Source organism: Meriones unguiculatus, chromosome 4 (assembly GCF_030254825.1).
Source record: "Meriones unguiculatus strain TT.TT164.6M chromosome 4, Bangor_MerUng_6.1, whole genome shotgun sequence".
Lineage (NCBI taxonomy): Eukaryota > Metazoa > Chordata > Mammalia > Rodentia > Muridae > Meriones > Meriones unguiculatus.
The window spans coordinates 135,486,713-135,507,704 of NC_083352.1; the positions used below are offsets into that span (position 1 = coordinate 135,486,713).

A 20,992-nucleotide genomic window follows, 5' to 3' on the forward strand; every position below is an offset into this window, starting at 1 on the left:
TCCTTCCTATTTGTATGTCTTATATTTCTTCTCTTGCCCCATTGCTTGACAAAAAAATTTTATAGCACATTCAATAAGAGAGATGAGGTGGCATCCTTGATTGCCTCTGATTTATATTCCATTCAGTGTGATAGTGGCTATGCATTTGCATATATAATTTTTATTATGTGGGTATAAGATATAGCATCTTCATACTTAAACTGTTCAAGGTTTCTATCATGGTAATACTGATTTTAACAAATGCTTTTCTATATCTACAGAAGTGATCATAGGATTTTTTTTATCCTTTTTTATATTGATTTGCATATGCTGAACTGTCCTATTCTGAAAGCAGCTTAATCATGTTGAATTATTTTTTGATGTACTGATGAATTGGATTGCTAGTCTTTTAAGAATTTTTGTGGGAGGATTGGATTGGAAGGGAATGAGTGAGGGGGCTATGGCTGGAATACAAAATAAATAACCTGTGATTAATATAAAAAAATAAAAATTATAAAAATGATTTTTTGTATCTGCGTTCATCAGGAATGTTGACCTATAGCCTGTCTCCCTCTTTTCCCTTTGTCTTTCCCCCACCTTCCATGTCTCTTCTCTCATTTCTCTGTCTTCTCTGTCCTTGCCTGATTTTAGAATCAAGGTTGCGGCCTCATGGAATGATTTTGGAAAGGCTCCCACTTTCAGTTCTATAGAATAGTTTGAGAAGGGTTGGCATAAGTTCTTTAAAAGAAGTTTGGCAAAATTCCATAGTAAAAATTCACAGTGAATTTGGTTCTGGGCTCCTCTTTGTTGAGAGACTTTCTATTATAAATTCAGTCTTATCTCTTATAGTATGTCTGTTCAAATGTGCTCTTGTTACCTTGGTTCAATTTTGGTAGGACATGTGTATCTGTTTTCTCCAGGTTTCCAAATTTGCCACCACATGATCATAATGATCCTGTATGGTCCTTGCTGTCCTGTGATGTTTATTATAATGGTTCCCTTTTAATTTCTGGTTGTTGTTTCCTTGGGTCTTATAGTTCTTCCTCTTGTTGGTTAATCCAAATCAAGGTTTTTCAACTTGTTTTTTTCTTGTCAAAGAACTAGCACCATTTCATTGAATCTTTGCATTTTTAAAGCCTTTTAATTTATCTTGGCACTGGTGTTAGCTTGCTTTTTTCCTGCTTGTCTGCTGTTTGGTTTGGCCTCAGTATTCTAAGTCTTTGGGATATGTCACTAAATTGTTTATTCAGAATCTTCCTGGTGTCCAAGGAGGCACTATTGCTATACATTTCATGCTCAATACTACTTTTGTTGCAGACCCAAATTTTCTTAGGTTGTGTTTTCAAATTCTTTTGTTTTTTATAATTCTCCTTTTGTCACAGCCTTTCAACATTCTCTCTGTGTAGGTCTATTTCAATTGTGTCTAGTTGGTGGCTGAGTTTTCTCCATCTCTATCCAAGTATCGTTGAAAGATATGAGAAATCTCCAGTCATTAAATAGGGAGTTGGTGCTTCTTTCACTTCCTGGAATTTCCATGGTTAAAGTATTTGTTTCTGTGTTTCATATCATAACCCCTCCTGTGGTACTGGGGATAATACCTGGGTCTCAGTACACACCAGACAAGTACTCATCATTGAACTTCATGCTTAGCCATAAATCTCATCTCAATCATCGTCTTTTTCTTTTATCATCATCACTATAATCATCCTTTTCCTTCTCCCCCTCATCTTTTCATTTTTTTCCCTTTCTCTGCTTTCTCTTAGAAGAGCTGTTCTCGGTTTCAGAAATTTTCAGCTTGGTGTGCACTGTATTGCGCACTCTGAACTGCATTTTATCAACTGGCTGAGAATTTTAGCTCCAACATTTCAATTGATTCCTTTGTCTAATTTCTCGTTCCTACCATGTTTTTCTCATTTCATTTTATATTCTATCTATATTCTTAACAGATAATTAATGGCATTAATTATCTTAGCATTCTAATGAAATTTCTTTAGGAACATTCATTTGAATTCTTCAAGAATTTTCTGGAACTCTCTTATCCTGTGAACTCTTTAGGAACAATCACTCACTAACTGGAGGTTCTATGGTTTATTTTGTCTCTATAGTAATGCATGCACACCTACTATAACAGTCACCTCTCTGCATTCTTTGAAATAATTTTCATAGGAAAGGACTTTTTAATTTGATAGGGTGTAGGATGTTAGTTGGATAGTCTGGCTTCAATTATACATGAGTTTACAACTACAATCTCTATGCAATGGCCTATAAGGATAGAAGTCCATAAAAGCAGTATGTGAATGTGCAGGGGACAGGGCTTCCACAGGTTTGTGACACGGGCCCCACAGTTTGGCTCTGATAGTGCCGTTCTTGTGATAGCAGCAGCGGGACACTGGTGCTATCGGTTGGGGAGCAGACTATCCAGAGGAGCTAGAAGGTGCTGATCAAAGGTGCCCCTTGTGGCTAGGATTTTGGTAGCATAGAACATATGTAGAACCTTCCCCAGGTAACAAGGCATAGGTGTGGGTGATTTTCTGGGCCACGGACTTCATAGCCATGGTTCTAGGGTTGTAGGTAGTAACACAAACATTTTCTAGGTTTCATGGTACAAGCAGTTGATGACACTTGGACTTTTGACACAAGTAGATATGGTCCCAAGATTGTAGGTTAGGGTTGGTGGATCTTTCTTGGGACCCCTAGTGCAAGTGTAGGTGAAATGGGTGTGCACTCTGAGCTGCAGAATGCAGGTGGGACCTTTTCTAGACCTCATGGTAGAATGTAGGAAATTCCAGGATTTGTGGCTGTAGAGGCTGTTTCTGGAGCTAAGGGGGAGGAGCAATGCCTTCTTAAATTTCTCAGGAAGTTTGACTGATGGCATAAGTCCTTAAGGTCCCAAGACCTGGGGCTGTGGAGTCTCGCCCTAGATATAATAAGGCAAGTAAGGTTGGTGTCAGAGCTTGAGTCCCTCAGAGTCAACTTAACTGAGACAGAGGAAAGTGACTGCTGTGCCTGCTCACAGCACTGTTTACTCCCCTTTGTGCCACTTGTCACATTCTGTTTTGACTAGTTGTACAACTGTGCATAGCTGCTGTCTCTCTTACTACACTTTGCCAGCTCGATCTCTCTTATTCACAATAACTGCTTTTGTGTATAAAATTAGGCTTGCTGAATTATAGGCACCTTATGAGCAATTCAGAGTGAATGACCTGATGAACCAGTTTTTAAACGTCACTGAATATTACACCACACGTTATGAAGCTGTTTACAGAATGCCTTTCTGCAAATTTTCATTTCATTATTCACAACCACAAAAAGCAGAAAACACAGTTTTGCTGTTTTATTTTTTTTAGAATTGATCAAGTAGCTTTTACATTCTACCAGGCTCTTGGCTGGAGATGATGGAACAGAGATGCACAGGATAGCTCCTCTACAGCTGGGGATATAGTTCAGTGGTAGAGTGCTGACATGGCATGCTCGAAACCCCGAGGAGAAACAAGCATGGTGGTGCACACCTTTGATCCCGGTATCCAAGGGGCAGAGGCAGGCAGATCTCTGTGAGATCCACAGCAGCCAGGGCTATATATAGAGTCCTGTGTCAAACAAACAAACAGACAACAAAAACAAACAAAAAACACAAATAATTCTCACCCTTCAGGGTGCATCCAGACCCTGTTAAATGCTAGATTCTAAGTCAGTGCATCCTGCTGGAACCTGAAGTTCTGTGCTTCCTACAAGTTCCCAGGCTCATTCTGTTGGTCTGGGGTGTTGAGAAGGAAGGTCTAGCCCAGAACTTCTCAGCTTGGGTTGCACAGTGACATCTGCAGTGCTGATCCTGGTTACTGTCACGAAAGATGGAGTCACTTGGTCAGAATATTGGAAAAACTTGCCAGATGAGGGGGCTAGTGTGATGACTTATTGGGTAAAATGCTTCCCATATATCCATGAGGACTGAGGTTAGACAGCTGGTAACCACACAAAACTCGAGGTACCATGAGGTCACCGCTGTTCTTGTACTGCTGGGGAGACAACACAGGAAGGCCCCTGAGGACTATTAGCCAGCCAGACCAGCCACATCATTTAGATCTGAGATCACTGAGAAACTCCTCTAAAAGCTAAAGTGGAAGGAGGTGAAGACAACCTTGTGAACCGTGGTCTCCCCCACAAGTATACATACATGTACACGCACAGAAAAGAAATTTGGTGTTATTAATGTTTGCCCAACTGTTCCAGAGTTGTGGTTTCAACACTTCAATACACCAAATGTGATTGGAGGGCATATTACATCATACTGGATCCCAATCCCTGAGTGTCTAACTCTGTGATTCTGAAGTAAGGCCTGAGAATCTTCATTTTTAACAAGGTTTCAGGTACTGCTGGTGCTGTTTTTTTGTTTTGTTTTGTGAAGCACACTGAGAACAACTACTATAGAGTCAAAGACAGTCAACTGGATGACTAGTAGTGAAATGAGAAAGCTCAGCCATAAAACCATTAGCAGGAGAAGGTGTGGGCCTATGGGAAGGACAAGTAAAAGAAACAATCCTGGCTAGAGAGACCACGAAGGGCTCCAAGATGAAAGCAAAGAGCATCCCAGAACCTCTAACATGATTAAAGTATAAACACAGAGTTAAGGCCCACACACCAGGGCAAGAAGGGCATTCAATGTTGTTTGACCTTCTCAAAGCTACAGGGAGCCAGCGAAGAGCAGGGCCAAGTTCTGTATTATTATTTAAGAAACAGCTGGATGTATCCAGAAATAACTAGAATCTGTCAGGATGATAACACTAGGGACATAAACCTCAGCGGTGGGGCAATGGTACTGGTATTTAGTCGGATGGAAAGAGCAGAACTGTCAATCTGCCAATAGCTCCAGTCAGCTTTTGGAGCTTCAGCCACGTTATGTTGTCTTCATTACCCAAGTTTATGACTGTACCAAATAAACATAGGCCAGGCATTTGGGGTGGGTCTGAGATGAGGAGTGAGATGAGGGTAAAGATTCAAACACGATGGGGTTCTTTGTAAGCGATCAGATGTACAATTCTGCAGCTTGGGGGATGTGTCCAAGCATCAGGAAGGAAGTGCGCAGACTGTTCAGAGAAGGTATTTTGAGTGAAACAAAGACAAAAATTGAATAGTGCACACCACATCTCAGGTCCTATCATTCCATGTAAAAATATCTCCAAACACCAAGGCTCACAGGCACTAGTGGTCATCGATTCAGTAGCCAGTCTTGTCTTATGGAGAGGATGCAAGCATTGCCCACATCTGTTCTACACACTTTCAGAGCCGGTGAGCTGAGTAGACAGGCTCCACCTTCGAGACAGATTTGTAGAGGTTCTGCCAAGTACAAAGTACTTGCCTAGCAAATGGTGTAAGTTAGGGTTCAGTGTGGCCTGTGGGCCAGAGGCGGCGGCTTTTGGGGAGGGAGCTTTCCTGGAATATTTGGGCTTTCGCCAGGGTGCTGGCTGGGTCTCAAGAGAACCATGATGAAAGTGGATCATCATGATAGGCTGTATGGCCTATCTTAAGTCACAGAATCACTCTGTACGTATTTACAGGCGCAGCCCATTTAGAGGGCAAGCAACATGCCTCTATCTCTCAGTCTCAGTGGGAGGCGTGTACAAGCCACACTGTGAGGTCAGCATGTGGACAGGAAGTCACTTTTGATGACTACATCTCTAGTGTGCCACCATTTTTTTTTTTTTTTTTTTAATGAAAAGCCCAGGGGGAGGAGGGGAAAAAAAAGCCAACACTTCATGGTCTTTCCTCTGTGGTCAAGCTACTCAGTGTCACCTGCAGCCTGCCAGGAGTACCAAGCAGGAACCCAGCCTTGGAACCTGCATTCTTCTATGACATGAGTTAGCCATTTGTGCTGTGTGTGAGAAAACAGGTCTCCGACGATCAGGACTCTATCCCAGTTGTCAGTTGCTGAGTGGCACCCTTTGTCCTCTCCAACTCCATTTCACACAATGTGTCAAAACTGGTTCACAGAGGTACCTGAGAGGCAGGTGTGAGGTTTCTGGGGTGATGTGTACTCCCCCCACATGAATCACTGGCAGGCTTTGCGGGGCAGGGGGGAACCTTCTTCTAGGACATGGAAAACCGCATGTGACAATCGGCTGGTCACCAGCTGGCTGGCAGGTTGGCACCTGGGAGGAGCCACACAGTTCATTACCTTCCAGCTCAGTGGCACTGCTTTAGGGAAAACGAAGTACCTGGAACACCCTCTAACCTAATTGACTAGGACATGGGCTCTTAGGCCGTCAGCTTCGGGGCAACAGATGAAATAGCTTGTGCTGTCATTGGCCAGAATTCTGTACAGCAAGAGAAACATGGATGGATCCTTTGGAATAAATCAAAACCCACAGCCTTTCTGCATACCAGTGAGGAAAGCCACTACTCAATATGGACATGAATTAACTATGGGCTGATGTCACCTCAAACTGGCATCCTGTGTTCCATGCCCCTTTACTTACTGACAACTTTGAACACTGAGGCTGAGCCAGGCACTGCAGATGCAGCTCTGAAGGGGCTCCGCCCTGCACAGGGTAGGAATTAGATGTAAAAGTGGAAACCCGTGTGTCAGGGTCAGGAAACCAGGTTCAAGCCCAGCTGCCTTAGACACGTGGTAGTTGCCCTTGGCTTCTGCCATTGTGCAGCTGTGGCTGGCCGGCCTGAACAGAGAAGAGGTTCACGTGTGCCACGAAAACGAAAGCCTGTGTCAGGCAGCCTTTTCCAGCCTCATGCTGACTGAGGATGTTACAGTACCTGCTTAGGGGTCAGCTCCCTCTTAGAGCAAGGCTAGAGGCCATGGCTGCCCACCTTGACAGCTGACAATTCTGCATGGCCTTTCAGATTCCCAATAGACAGAAAGCCCTGAAAGTGGCTGGATGCTAAGGGAGCTTTAAGAACAAGAGTTGGTCCTCCCATCGCAGCACTCATTCTCTTACACTCTAGGCTCCCAGACCAGCTCCCACTGTGTCACTGCCTTAGGCAGCCTCTTACATCAGTGTGCTGCAGGCATCCTGCAACCTTGTTGGGAGAAATGAAGAGGCAGATTGTGAGTGTTTGGAGGGTTGTGTGCTAGAGTCGGAGTGGTCATGTCTGACAAGCACCCTGACACTGTGCATCTGGACCAAAGATGATGATGAGTGACAGGCAGGGTCTCGGCAGGGTCCACCAGCTTGTGTCATAAGTAAGTTTGCTGCACCCAGCCACCCCCACTAGTACTGTCTATGGCTGCCTAATGGCATGGCTGAGCTTTTGGACTAGCTCCTCAAACCTGAAATACTTAATCTATTTTGCCTTTTACAAAACAATTGCAGAACCACCCCTGATTGCTAGCCAATCAAAACCATTGAGTCTAATTGTCTGGAAAATTCCCAGATGTGAGATACCTACCTCCGCCCCCGGCCCCCAGCCTACAGCAGTCCTGATCGAATTGTTCTACAGTGCACCACAGGTCTTGAGGTCTATAAAAGCTTGCAGGCAACACAGATGGGCTGCAGGCCCCAAGGGGTTAACTGGAGCATCGCTAGTGCCTTCCTCTTGTCTCCTTCCCAATTCAATCATGTGACTTTCATTTTTAGATCTGGAATTTGCAGCTGATTCCTGCAGCTGCTTTGGGAAACAGATTTTTAAGAAGAAAGTTAAAATGCACAGCTGAGAACTGTCACTCCCTCCCCCTCCCTCAGCACATTTATATGCAAATAGCCAAGAGCCTTGTTTTTGCAACCATTAAAATTGAATCCCAAACTCAGTTATCTTTTTGCACTGTTTAACCTGCCCTGCTTTTCCCATCTTTGCTTTTTGGGGCGCATTCCTACCTACCTCTTGTTTTTCTCTCGCACGTACATGCTCAGCCATTTGCTACCTTCTTACTAATGAAAGTAGATTATGTTTCATTTCCTTAGAGCTGCGTTTGCTCGGGGAGGTTAGTATTTAAAGTTTGCCAACTTCCACAGGTAAGGAAGCATTTTATGGTGTGGGATTAAGATAAAGCTGCTTAGGGCTGAAGAGGTGGTTTGGCGATTTAGAGCACTGGCAGTTCTTCCGGAGGACCGGGGTTCAACTCCCAGCACTCACATGGCAGCCCACAACTGTCTGTAATTCCAGTTCCAGGAGATCAGACACCCTCACACATACATGGAAGCAAAACATCAATGTACAGGTTGAAAAAAAAAAAGTTGCCCAAAAAAGAATATCTGGGAAATGAAGACATACTTGTCCAAGACTGGGAGGTGTCCTGAGGCAATTTTAAGGTATCATCAGATCCCTTTTCCCTGGAATGATTTTGAAAGGAATGATTTTGCAGGTAATGCCACCCATCTGCTAAACTGTCTCTTCCAGTAGGGAGACTCTGGACTCTAGATTCTAGAGAGTATCACAGAATCTGAAGGGCTGGTAAGCTCCAACTAGGTTCCTTAATCTAGGATGATACATGGTTCTGGGAGATGGCCTGGAAAATAGTAGAACTGTTTTTCTTTTATTTTTATTTTAGAATATGTTCGGCCTTCAAAGAATGTACAAAGTCAAATGAGCTGTCTCAGCGAGGAAAGGCACTGGCCACTGAGCTTAGTCACCCTGCTTCAACCTTGGAACCGACTGGCATGGTGGAGGAGAGGATTTACCCTTGAGAGTTATCTCTGACCTCTTCCTTACTGTGCAAGCACACCCACACTGAATGCAATCAGTTAAAATTTTTTAGTTTAATTTTATGCTCGCTGGTGTTTTGCCTGCATATATGTCTATGTACTCCATACATGCTCTATACTAGCAGATGTCAGAAGTTGGTGTTGGGTCCTCTAGAACACAGTGACAGACAGTTGTGAGCTGCCATGTGGGTGCTGGGAATTTAGCCTGGGGCCTCTGATAAATGTGATCTAACCACTGAGCCCTCGCTCCATCACCGATAATTTGTTTTAGTGATGCCAAATGAGCCCTAAATGTTGTTGCATGCCTTTAATCCCAATACTGGCCAGGGTGAGAGTGTGTGTGGCCAAGGCGGGTAGAGCAATCACTCCAAGCTTGTTCAAGGATTGGTCTACAGAGCAGCTAATTCCTGGCCAGTAGCCAGGGCTTTCTAGAAAGATCTTCTCTTTCATTGTTGTTGTTGTTTTAAGACAAATGATTTTTCTCTCTCCTGCACCATTCCAAATGTCCATCCTTTTTTGTTTCCATAACAGTACTGTCAAGACTGACTGAAGACATTCCTTGATACTAGTTACTGAATCATGTGCTTTTTCAGGTTCCACAATGAATTAAGTTTTGTCTTAAGAGACTCCTTGGATCTGGGACAGTTTCCTTGTTTTTCTTTGTCTTTAATGACCTTGACATCTTGGAAGTGTGACAGGCCTGCCATTTATAGACTTCCCTTTCTTTGGATTTGGTGGAGTACAGCTCCCTGGACAATTTTAATGTGTGGCTAGAATTGAGAACATTGACCTTAGGTAATTGAGGACAAAAGCCTAAGCTTAGTAAATTGCCTCTGGGGGTCACAAGAAAAGGGAGGTGGTGAATGGAGAAGAGAGTGGCTCAACAGAGCCTGGATCCATCTATGTGCTCGTCCTTTAGAACTGCTGCTCTTTATCCTTCCTTCTCTCCCTCATATCTAGGTCACAGATTAGAGAATTCATTTGGTACTGGCCCAACTTTCTCACACCCTACTGACATGGAGTCATTTTAAAAACTGGATCATGTCCCACTTCTGCTGAACAGCATGAAAAGATGCCTGAGTGTAGGCTCCTGTTCCTGTAGACTCTCCATGACAGACAGGGCTTAGGCTAAACCTAAACTCTCCTCTCACTGTGACGGCAGCCCTCGGAGGGTGGGAGGGAGCCAACAACATCCAGGCCTTTGCTGCTTCCTGTGTGGGAAAGTTTCAGGTGGCTGGATGCACAGGAGTAAGCTCTTCATCCTCAAAGGCTTCCACTCTGGTCTTGCTCTTCTTCCAGTCCTTCCCTTCCACGCTCTTTTATGACATGATTGGAGGCTCTACCTGTGTTCTTAGCTCCTATATATCCGCAAAGGAGCGTAATGGCTAGCGCTCAGGCACTCTGTATACACTCGCCTAGGAAGGAAGCAGTCATGAGATACAACAAGCAACATATAATTAGTTAAGAGGAGACATTATGTTGAAATTACAAGTTCTCTTCTCCCTTATTACTTGCCCAGTCTCCCATGTTGTAGATTGCTGGCCCTTCCTGGCCCTCCCTAGCCCTTCCTACCTTTCTATTAGAATTCATCTGTTTCTTCTGCACAGCAAAATATGGCTCTGGAGAAGAGCCAGCCAAAAACTCCTTTTCTCCAGCAGGAGTATGCTAGTTAGCAGCAGACAGCTAAATACACATCCTTTCTCTTTTATTCTTGTTACAGTTAAAAATGGAAAGAAAGTTTGGATACCCAGTGTAACCCTGGTAGATTTTGAAAAAGTTAAATTTAAGTTTTTCTCCTGGTTTCTGAAAAGAAAGGAAATAAAATATTTCTTCATAGGAGGTTATGGGTGGGGTGAAAACATTATTATTTATATATGCCAGGAAATGTACAAATGTAGGTATGTCCATAACATTTATGTTTATATTAAATTCTTAGATGGTAAATAATTGTCTAGATATGACACTCATGGTTATGAGAGGGGAAGTCAGGCCATAGGCTGACATTTAAGCCTTTGTTTTCTGATGTTCCAACATTGCTATTCATACTGTGTAGTTTTTGAATAGCTGCTTGGAAACCCAGCAGACAGGGAAGCTGGCCCCTTGTGAGCTGTGCCAGCCTACAGTTGCTTTAGGGAATTGAAATGCACAGAAATTCTGGCTTATGAGATTGAGAATTAGCTGCCTGGCTTAAAGAGTCTCAGGATTTTTTACCGGTCCTAGCTGTCAAGAGATCACACCCATCAATCACTTTGGTACAGCACAGTTGTTCTCAAAGGCTGGCCCCCAGGCAACTGCAGCAACTGTATTACCAGGAAGCTCTTAGAGGTACGAAGTTATGACATTTCTTTCCTGAGTTCCTAATTCAGAAGCTCTAAGACATAGAGCTGAGGCTGAGGTCCAGGATCTGGGACTCACTAGTGTCTGAAGGCAATTTTGTTGCTGGCCCAAGTGCAGAAACCCAACTGAAGTAGTTAGGAAAATAACTTCTGGATGCTTACTTGATGTGTGGCCTCATGCAAATAATTAGTTTCTTGGTACCTTAGGTTGCTCATTTTAAAGGGGGAGCAAAAGCAGTAACTACCGCACTGTTACCAAGATAGAATTAACTTATGAACAGTTATTTGAATACTCAAGAATGCTATTTAACATTAGATGTTTATAGATTCTCCATCCATATTCATTATACTTTTCCAGTTACCCAAACAAAAACATGGTACTTTTTCTAGCCTCTTCTTAGTTGGGATCCTTTAGAGAGGACCCCGGACCTGTAAGGATGCTGCTGCCTCACTTTTACTAGACTAGGCTGTTGATGAATCGCCTCCAAGTGTGTAATGCCAGTGCCTGGTACCAGATGAAGTGAAACCAAAGACCCCTCTGTTTCAGGAGCAACTCGGGCCTCTCTGGGAAGCAGCTGATAATCACACACTAGATCCCTGTGTTCTGTGCTTTGCAGACACAAACGCCTGTGAGCAGCTCTATCGAGTCCTTTATTCCTTTGCAAAGTGGATGGTTGCGTAGAGGGCGATCGCTCAGGACACACTGACATTTACCTAGCGTTTGCCTCCTGACTCGCTACACAGAACCAGAAGGCGCAGACAGGAGATTGATGGGCAAGGAAGGCCAAGCAGTCAGCACAAGGCTTTGGAACAGAAGGTTGAGAAAGCAATTGTTATTCAGGCCACAGCTCAGTCTTGTCTGCAGGCCAGGGACAAACAGGAATGTTTTTTTCATGGAGCACCATGAAAGGCTGTATGAAAAACAAGTGTCTTCTCACCTCAGTATCAGAAGGAAGCACAGACCCTCTGATTGGCTCAATTTTTCTTGATACTGAAAGAAGGAGAATTGGATTTTTTAAAAGAAGGGGTGTTATCTCTTAGTAGAAAAATGTGATGAAGTGTATTTGAGGCATGTCTGGAACACTAAACAATACATAAAAGGTAGGGACAATTGAAAATGAAAAAGAGTGCAGGCACTGAGTTTGTCTTAGTAGACAATATCACCACCACTTGAGCCACAGTTGCCAAGTCAGTGCACTGAGAAACAACAGTATGAGAGGTAGCCAAGAAAACAGATCCCTGGGAAAATGCAAAGTGACCATATATAGAAGTATAAACTCGGGATAAAGGATATGAATGTGCCATTTAATATGGGAATATTTAATTGCCCTGGGAATATTTTGAAAATTCAGTTACTTCTCACTGACCATCAAGTAACAAAATATATTCAAGTTACTTCAAGGATGTAGATAGGGAAATGGAACCACATATAAACACAGACTGAAGCAGACAAAAGTAAACAAAACAGAGAGGAGGAACACGTGGGCACCTTGACAGTTTCATATACTTAAAGAGGTGTCCACTTAAGGGCTGAGAAAGACATGCAGCTCTCTGGAGCTGTGTCCTTAATAAAAAGGAGAACTTAATCTAGGAATGGAGCTAAGACAAAGGTATATTTTATTGTACTATATCCTCAAGATTCTTTTTAGTTTAAATGTTTGTGTGTCTGTGTGTGTAGGGGTTAGAGCTCAACTTTTGGAAGTCATTTTTTCCTTCTGCCTTGCTAAGGCAAGGTTTCTTGGTTTTGCCATGCTGCGAAGTCTGGGCTACTTGGCCTAGAAGCTTTCAGAAAGCTCCTGTGTCTTCTCATCTTGCTATTAGGAATGCTGGGAACACAGTGGACACCATGGCATCCAGTTGTGGTTTTTTGTTTTGTTTTTGTTGTTGTTGCTTTAAAACATGTGTTCCAGTGACTGAGCTCAAACCATTAGGATTGGATTGCAAGTGCATTTCCCTGCTGAGCCGTCCCCCTGGCTCAGTCTGCCCAAGTTTCTTTCTATCCAAGATTGTAGAGCAGCATTCCTGCTTTTTCCACACACTCTTAGAACCTTTGTCCAGTGCTGAACTGCTTTTGCCAACTGATCTATTCAGGCGACCCTCCTATCTGAGCTGGTGTGCTGACTCGCTTGATCTTGGTGAAGGGAAACAGTAGGTTGACCCAGAGCCTAAAGCTCAGCCCAAAGCAGGCAGCAACCTAGATCATCACCAGACACAAGTCACTTTCCTGTTGGTTACTCACCCAAACTGTAGCTCCCAGCAGTTAAAGAGTCCTATCAGCTGACTGACTTGTGCTCAATAATGTGTGGGCAAAAGTGATGATAAACATTTCCTTCTGGGTGTGAATCAGAGTACTGTCTTCTCTCTTAATGCTTCACAGTGGCCTTAGGGTTTCACGCTGAAGGGGACAGCATGCTATGGTAGCAGCTTAGAGGAATTCTGCTTAACTTAGAGACTGTGATACAAATAATAGCCAGGTATAGAAGTCTCATTGCCTTTTGATGGCAGTCTGGCCATGCCTACCTAATCCTAGCATCACCCATCTTTGCATCAAATGATACAGCTCCATCACAGGAAGTCCTGCTTGTTTGAGGCAGGATCAGTGAATGCATCCTTCCTGTTATATATATCAGTATAAACTGAGTGTAATTTCTGTACAGAAAAGCAGTTCCCACAATATTTTTTCAAAAAATGTTTATATGAGTGTTTTGCCTATATCTATGTATGTGTATAATAGGTGTGCCTCATGGCTATGGAGGTAAAAAGAGGGTGTTGGATTCTATAAAACTGTTATAATAGATGGTGGTAAGCACCATGTGGGTGCTGGGAACTGAACCTGGGCCCTCTGAACGTGCTTTTAACTGCTGAGCCAACTTTCCACCTCAGTTTGACAAACAGATTTTGTGGTTCCCTCCTTGGCTCTGTCTTCAGGGTCATGGTGCAGAGCATCCTGATGACTTAATCACCATGGTCGAACTCATTTTTCCTGTATAACCCTCCCACCAAGGCCAACACACATAAAAGAGAACTCTGAGTCAGGAGGTTATCTGCCTTACAAAAAGAAATGTGCCACAGTTTCTCCGAACTAATGCTCCAAGCAGAATTCCTCCCTTCAACAAACATTTCAAGCCTGCTTTACATATGCCAGGTCCAGCCTTGGAACTTAGGATCCCTCAATGACCAAACCAAAGTGATTGCCTGCCTTTTCCTAAGAGAGTTAAGTCTTTTCCACAAGTTTTGAAATGAGTTTAATTACTAAATCATTGAAGTGCTAAGAAAAGGGGCCTGGTGAGAGGATAGAGCATTATGGATATAGGGCAGTGCTGGGTATTTGTAGCGTTACAACGGGCATCTGTGGTAATTCTCTGAGACAGCTTTGAGAGTATTCCAAAGTGATGAACACAGTAGCCATGGGAATGACCAGAGAAAGAACGTTCTAGAAAAGCCAGTGAAAAGCTTTAAGGAGAGAATCATGGCTGGTATTTCTCAGGAGCCTAGTGTCATGCGTGTTGAGTAGCCAGTGGGAAAAGAATAGCAGAGCTCTGGACTGGGGAGCACATCCATGGGCCCCTAAGGTCCTTGAAATGTTTTGTTTACAGCTGGACCTGGTGGCACACAAGCATTGTTACAGCACTTGAAAGATGGAGGCAGGAAGATCAGGTGGCCTGGGCCAGGCTCAGTTATCAGGGTGTTCAAGGCCATCCTGAGCCACATGAAACTTGGTCTTAAGAAAGGGGATGGTGTGGAGAACAGGAATGAGGATGAATGATGTTCCTTCAAAACCACTAAAGAACTATCCCAAAAGTTGCTTGAAAAAGAAATTTAAGAAGTCTCACGACTGACAGAAAAGGATGCAGAAATCATCATGGCTACCTTCTTGTTGGAAGTGGTGAAGTTCTCTATCCCAGCAAATTAAAGAAATTACTGATTGGCCTACTGATTGGGTATCTCATCTCTGTAAACCAATCACTGAGGTCTGGTAGGCACATTCTTGTGATTGGGTCCTATGTCTGTTATCTTCTGGCCAGTGAAGGATGGAAGGACCCATAACTTAGAAAACCAAACAAGGCATTTTCTATAAGGCTAAAACATTTCATCAGAGGCAGCAGCAGAAATGAAGCTCAGCAGGTATTGTCAGTAATGAAAGACATGGAAGCCCACAGGAAGAGAATGAAACTTCCTTCCACAGAGAGATAAAGGACTGTGTGTCAGAAAATATCACAATCACAATTATGAAGTGAAAGACAAGTAGAAAAATTTATGCAGAAACATGATAATAAAGATAAAACTCTTTATATAAAGAGCCAGGTCATAAGTATCAATAAAAAAGCAAAATCCCAGTGATAAATGACCAAAGAACATGAACAGATTAATTTCCCAATCAGAAAATACAAGCAGCTGACAGAAATCTGTCCACCCTCATTAGAAAATGAAGACAGGATAGTTAAAGTTATAATGAGAAACAATTTCTCATACTGACATGTTTAAATGTCCATGTTTATAGTGCCCTCCAGGTCAGGGAGGGCCCCACAAAGTAGAAATTCTCATTTTATAATTGCTAGAAGGATGACTTTGTAACGTAATTCGATGATTAGTGCCAAATACTCATTAACCGCAGGGGCTTCTCCTGAACTGTAGCCTGGTGTAGAACAACACCATGCCTTAAAAAAAAAGACACAAATTGAGTGCCATACAACAGGAAAGTCGTACAACTTTGGTCATTATTATAAAATAATTTTATGTGACTTGGGGAAATGATTGATGAGAAAATGCTCTTCATATACCCACTTGAAGAAGCAATGGGCATTCATGACACAGGGTATGATTCATTCAATAAACATAAAATAAAAGTAAATCAAATATATTACCTAAAGTTACTTACACAATATTACGAATTTACACTCATTATTTTGATTGATTGGTATACAGAGTAAGAGACAGCAATAAAGTGCCTTTGTGGTAGTGAGTGTGTGTTTTCTCCTCTGATATACTATTGGTAAATTAAAAATAAATTGATACTAGCTAAGTAGCCTATCCATAAATTTCATTTTAGAGTACTTAAAATTTCTATTGCTACCTTCTAAAATTATAGATGCCAAAAATTTATACATTTTATGGAATTTCAAATAAGAAAAAGACTTTACATCTTTGTTCTTATTCTATTGCTTAAAATCTTAATTTGAATGTTCTCTTAAAAAGTTTTAACTATAAAAATATTATAGAAGCAATGTTAAAATATCCTATAATGACAGTTTTAGCTACTAGAATTTTAATATTTATATTTATTGGTTAAGTATTAGTTAAGTATTAGTATTGCATAGTATTTAGAAAATAAGCTTTTTATCTAAGATGCAAAAACAATTACATAACAAGAAATAGCTTTAGTGGGGAGTTTACACTTTGAATCTGGATAGCTTAATATTTCTTTATAGTTAGCACTGAAACAGACATTCATTTAACTAAAAATTAATTCCTTTCTGCAGTGCCCTCTTGCTATAGTTTGGCTGGGAAATGCTTCCTCTCCTCCTCCAGTCTCATCTTTGAATACTGGCATAAGCATCAGCAGAGAAACATAAGTGATGGGAAGAGTCTTGAATAGCTGGGTATAAAAGAAGCATTGTTCTCAGCAGGGCTTGAATCAAGTCAAACAATCATTTTTATTGTGAATCATTATGTTAAGGGTGCCTGCTAAAACAGGGGACTGTGTTACCTGCTTTTTATTTCCTCTTCAAAATTTATTTACTACTGGAAACATGTTCCTCTAGGAAACAGCTTAAATGACTTTTGGCCAGTCCATATCTGGCATTTTATGAAAGTGTTCACTTGACTGTCTACAATTACAACAACTGGACAACTGGTAGCAGTTATTCTGAAAGAGATGGGAATTACATTTGGTGGAAGGCTCATCTATATCCTCTTTGGAAAGAGCACTGACTTTTTTCACAGTGATTTTTGGTGGCCCTGTGCCACACTTTGAACGATTTTTGTAATTTTATCCATCATGATTCTGTCAACAGTAGATTGAAGGGTGTGGCTGCCACAATCATGGTGAAGCTCACAGGAGGTACTTGAGAAGAATTCCAGTAATGGATGATGTACCTCAAGGGTGCACCATGGTATTTATCTCAGCAACCTATGTCTACAATCTCAGAAACTATTAGTATGTTAATGACTTATTCAGTATAAAGAAAAATTTGTTGAGTGTGGGTTGGTTGCCTAATAGAAAAGTCTCTAGTTTGAAAAACGTAGGCAAAACTCCAGTTAGTCTCAGTAAGGGATGAAAATAATTGAGTCAAAGTGGACTAACAGAGGCAGTTTTAAATACGCTTATTTACAACCAAATAGATAACATTAAGTGAACACAGAGATACTGCTTGTGGATAAAGAACAAACTTCACAGAACACATAATTCCACATTATCCTCTCAAAGAAGTTTATTTGCACTCTGCTCTAACAAATATAGTTTGAAGGCAACAGTCATTGAAGTGTCATAGTGTGTGGCACGGATGAAAAGAGACAAACAGACTCAGAAGCTGTCCAGCATTTCAAGACTGGTTTAACAAAAGAGGCACGTGTTACCCTATTAATACCAGAAGACATTTTTTTCCCCTTGCAAGCAACAGACTACATTTATTCGCATTAAGTACAAACATATCTTGTTCAAGAAAATTACTTTTTTCCTGATTTTCCTTTATATCACAAATGTCAGGGTAAGGCAAATCCTTAATGAGTCATATGATAAAAACCCTATTTCCCGAGAAAATATATTGAACATATTCTGCTAACTTTGTTGTTTTTCAAAGCACAGCTGACATGCACCACATACAGAAAAATGTCTTTGCAAACCAAGTGCATCATCAAGCAGAACTGTATTAATTCACAAAGAGGCTTTTCAGTTTTTCATAGAAAGATTTACGATTAGCTGCAGTGATTAATATGTGACCCAATATTATATAGACGGTGCTTCGGATGCCTTCTTTGTAAGCTTTTCTCAAAGAAGACTTGTCCATCATCTGAATAGTTATCAGCAAGAGGAAAAGCCCCTTTGTCTAGCCTGCAATGAGTACCTTTGTAATTACGACTATTATGTTGAAGGCCTCCTTCAGTCCTCTGTATGCAAACATAATAACAGGGCTGCTCTCCTCACGTCCTCCTCTTGTCCTGCAGGTCGTGTAGCCTGGCTGAAGTGTAGGTGGAAATGGCCGTCCAGAATTCACGTGTGGAAGCACTGGCCCACTTCCCACGTGTACAGCCTGTACAGCCTGTGCGGTGACAGGGCCAGCAAACAGGCTTTCCTATATCGTGAAGGCTTTCATTCTGGCCCAGGGCTAGAATTTTTATATTTCATTATTGAAGTGTAAATTAACTGCATTATTTATTTTAAAGCATACGGTCATTCGGCCACATACCAACCAAAAATCTACTGCAAAGCAAAAATGAAAATGCACTCTAATTCATAAAAAAAAAAAAGTTAAGCAAATTTAGGAGATAAATTCCTCCTTCTGTTTCTTAAATCCAAAGATTGCTTTCCTTTTCCTATGGTTTTCACAGAATTCTCTCTTCCTCTTTCTCACCACATCCCCACACAAGATGAGTGAACAAAATGGCTGCCACTGGTAATATGGAGAAAGGGGGGCTCGAATGGGTTTGGTCTTGGCTGTTCCTCTCATCTTTAGTGTGCTGCTCTCCATGTGACTCGATAAAGGAGGCGGAGTTACACTTCCTCTGGGAGTTTTGGGGAAATACCTCTTAGCATGGTTCTCTTGTCAGGCACTTCACAAAAATGATGGGTGCTTATAAAATGGCTGTGAAGATGGAAGGAAACCTTGAAGCTATCTATCTGGATGGCATACTTTCCTAGATTATTTTGAAGAAGTATTGTTCTAGAAAACAGCATGTAATGGAGATGTATATACTGCCATGTCAAACTATACAAAAAGAAAAAGACCATGGGGAAACGATAGTAAACTATCATTGTTACTATGTTGATGAGTTGATCTAATGAAAATAAGAGATGTTAAAAGGTGATACATGCAGAGGTATGATTTGCTACTTATCCTATCATATCAAATAAATTACCTGGAAGCAGCAATTAATTCAGAACAGCCAAAACTAGTCAGAAGATAAGATGGATTTTCTACAGGAAAGGGCAAAACTAGAGAATTGGATCTGATATTTATAAAGTGGTATCATCTTGCTGTTGACTTTAGTCAGTCCCGCCCCCATTTCTGTTAAGGATAGCAACATAAACATTACAATTCTAAAATACTACGGAGCTAAGATGATATGCAAAAGATTCTACCATGTCTTTGGAACCCAGAGAGGCGGTGGGAGACCTTAGCTTTGTTCTGGGACAGAAAATTGGGATGATGCTCAGCCTCCTCTTGTCCTCATAGCTTGAGCTAACACTGTTCCACCGGCTTCTTAAGTAGCTGATAGTTCTGGGTACCTTTGGATAAGTGGATGAGCCACCAAACCATCCTTGGACTTAGCATTAGTAGGACAGGCAGCCAGTATGGGAGGCAATGATTCCAACTGCTCCTACCTTCAAGTGTGAACCTCTGTGGGCTATCACATCTTGGATCAACATGGTATTCTTGTATGGGAAGTAGAGCTTTCAAGTGGAACTTTGAAAACTAAAATTGATATTATTTGTTTGAGTTCTAAATGAAGCAAGCTCCTCTCTTAGATCCTTTTCCATTGTGTACAAAGAACCACATCTCCGTGATGGGCTCCATATGGAAGCACATGGTAAAGTCCTCACAACCCAAAAGAAAAACAGTGCTTGAAATTAGCCTGAAAAGGAATATACATGGTATTCCGGGTGTGAAGGTGGAGACCATAGTGACTGCCAGGTCTCACCTTGTTTCTTAACCCCTGATTAAAATATTTTGAACTCTTCATTCAGACCTTCTCCAGGTATTCTTTGAGGTTTGTGCCCATTTTCTATCCTTCCTCCACTGTCTTTGGATTATACTAATGTTGGGTGTGGTAATTCTTGAAATTTAGCCTACAGCTTATCAATCACCTTTTTCATGGAAGAAATCACTCTGTGACCAGCTTTGCGAGATAACCAAGAAAGCACACAGGGGCCAGGAGACACAGGTAAGTATAAACCCCATCACTGTGACTCTAGGGTGAGGCATGGAGAGAAGACAGAAATGAAAGGGACTGTGTGCCTGAAGGATGTCTTAGCATGGGGCCTCCCACAAGTGGAGGAAACTTGCTTTCTTCTTTTTTTTTTTTTCTTTTTCATTTTTTTTCCCTGTAGGTAAATAGAACTAAATACAGCTGGAGAATTAGAGCAAAGGACCCCTTTTCTTCCATGAACTTGCCTTCCCCCTCCCCCACCCTCTTCCACAGTACACACTATCATCTTCCCGAGTTCCCCAGGGCCAAGGCCTTGGCAATGCTGAGGACCGTTGTTTAGCTTCGGTTCTTTGTTCCTTTGCTCCATCTTGTGGCCCTGAGGAAGACAAAGAGAAACCACTCATTAAAGATTAAGCATCTTCACAGGACTTAGCAAGGAACACCTTTTAATGCAGCCCTTGAAATGTCTCTTGGGCCCCAAACAGGCCCAGGAATAGCTTATTTGACTATCGAAAAGCTTTGCCTATCTGAACTGTAATTGCTGGCACATGGTATCTTTAAAGATGTTATAAATCATTGTTAATAAATGTAGGCCACATGACAACCTGCTTCAGCTGATGGGGATGATTAAATCAAGTGCTCAAAGAATGCTTTGAACAATCTAGCTTTGATATGCCCTTTCCAGCCTATTCGTACATTCTAGAGTCTAGAGATGAGCATGTAAATAATAACAACTTATACTCTGCTGATTTGCAAAAGCTCTTGATGAGACCTTTCTTTCTGAGCATCTTCTGTGTTCTCCACCCATGAGACAAGTCCACTATTCTTTTTTCCAAAAGAGTTTATGGTCATTTTAGTTTGGCTTTTAAAACTGAGGTCTAGTCTACCTTCAGGGAAATACACAGGGCTTATGTACTCATTTGTTTCTAGTTGTACGATTCA

At 41.8% G+C, this 20,992-nt stretch overlaps 1 protein-coding gene across 6 annotated transcripts in view; it reads right to left on the bottom strand.

Annotated features, from left to right (window-relative positions):
• Positions 1-17,369: 17,369 nt before the first annotated feature.
• Positions 17,370-20,992, bottom strand: part of Macrod2 (mono-ADP ribosylhydrolase 2) — a 1,947,949-nt gene continuing 1,944,326 nt past the window's right edge. For all 6 annotated transcript variants that reach the window (XM_060383167.1, XM_060383164.1, XM_060383165.1 and 3 more), the window contains one exon: positions 17,370-20,426. The gene's annotated coding sequence lies outside the window, so the exon portion shown is untranslated. The remainder of the gene's footprint in view (positions 20,427-20,992) is intronic.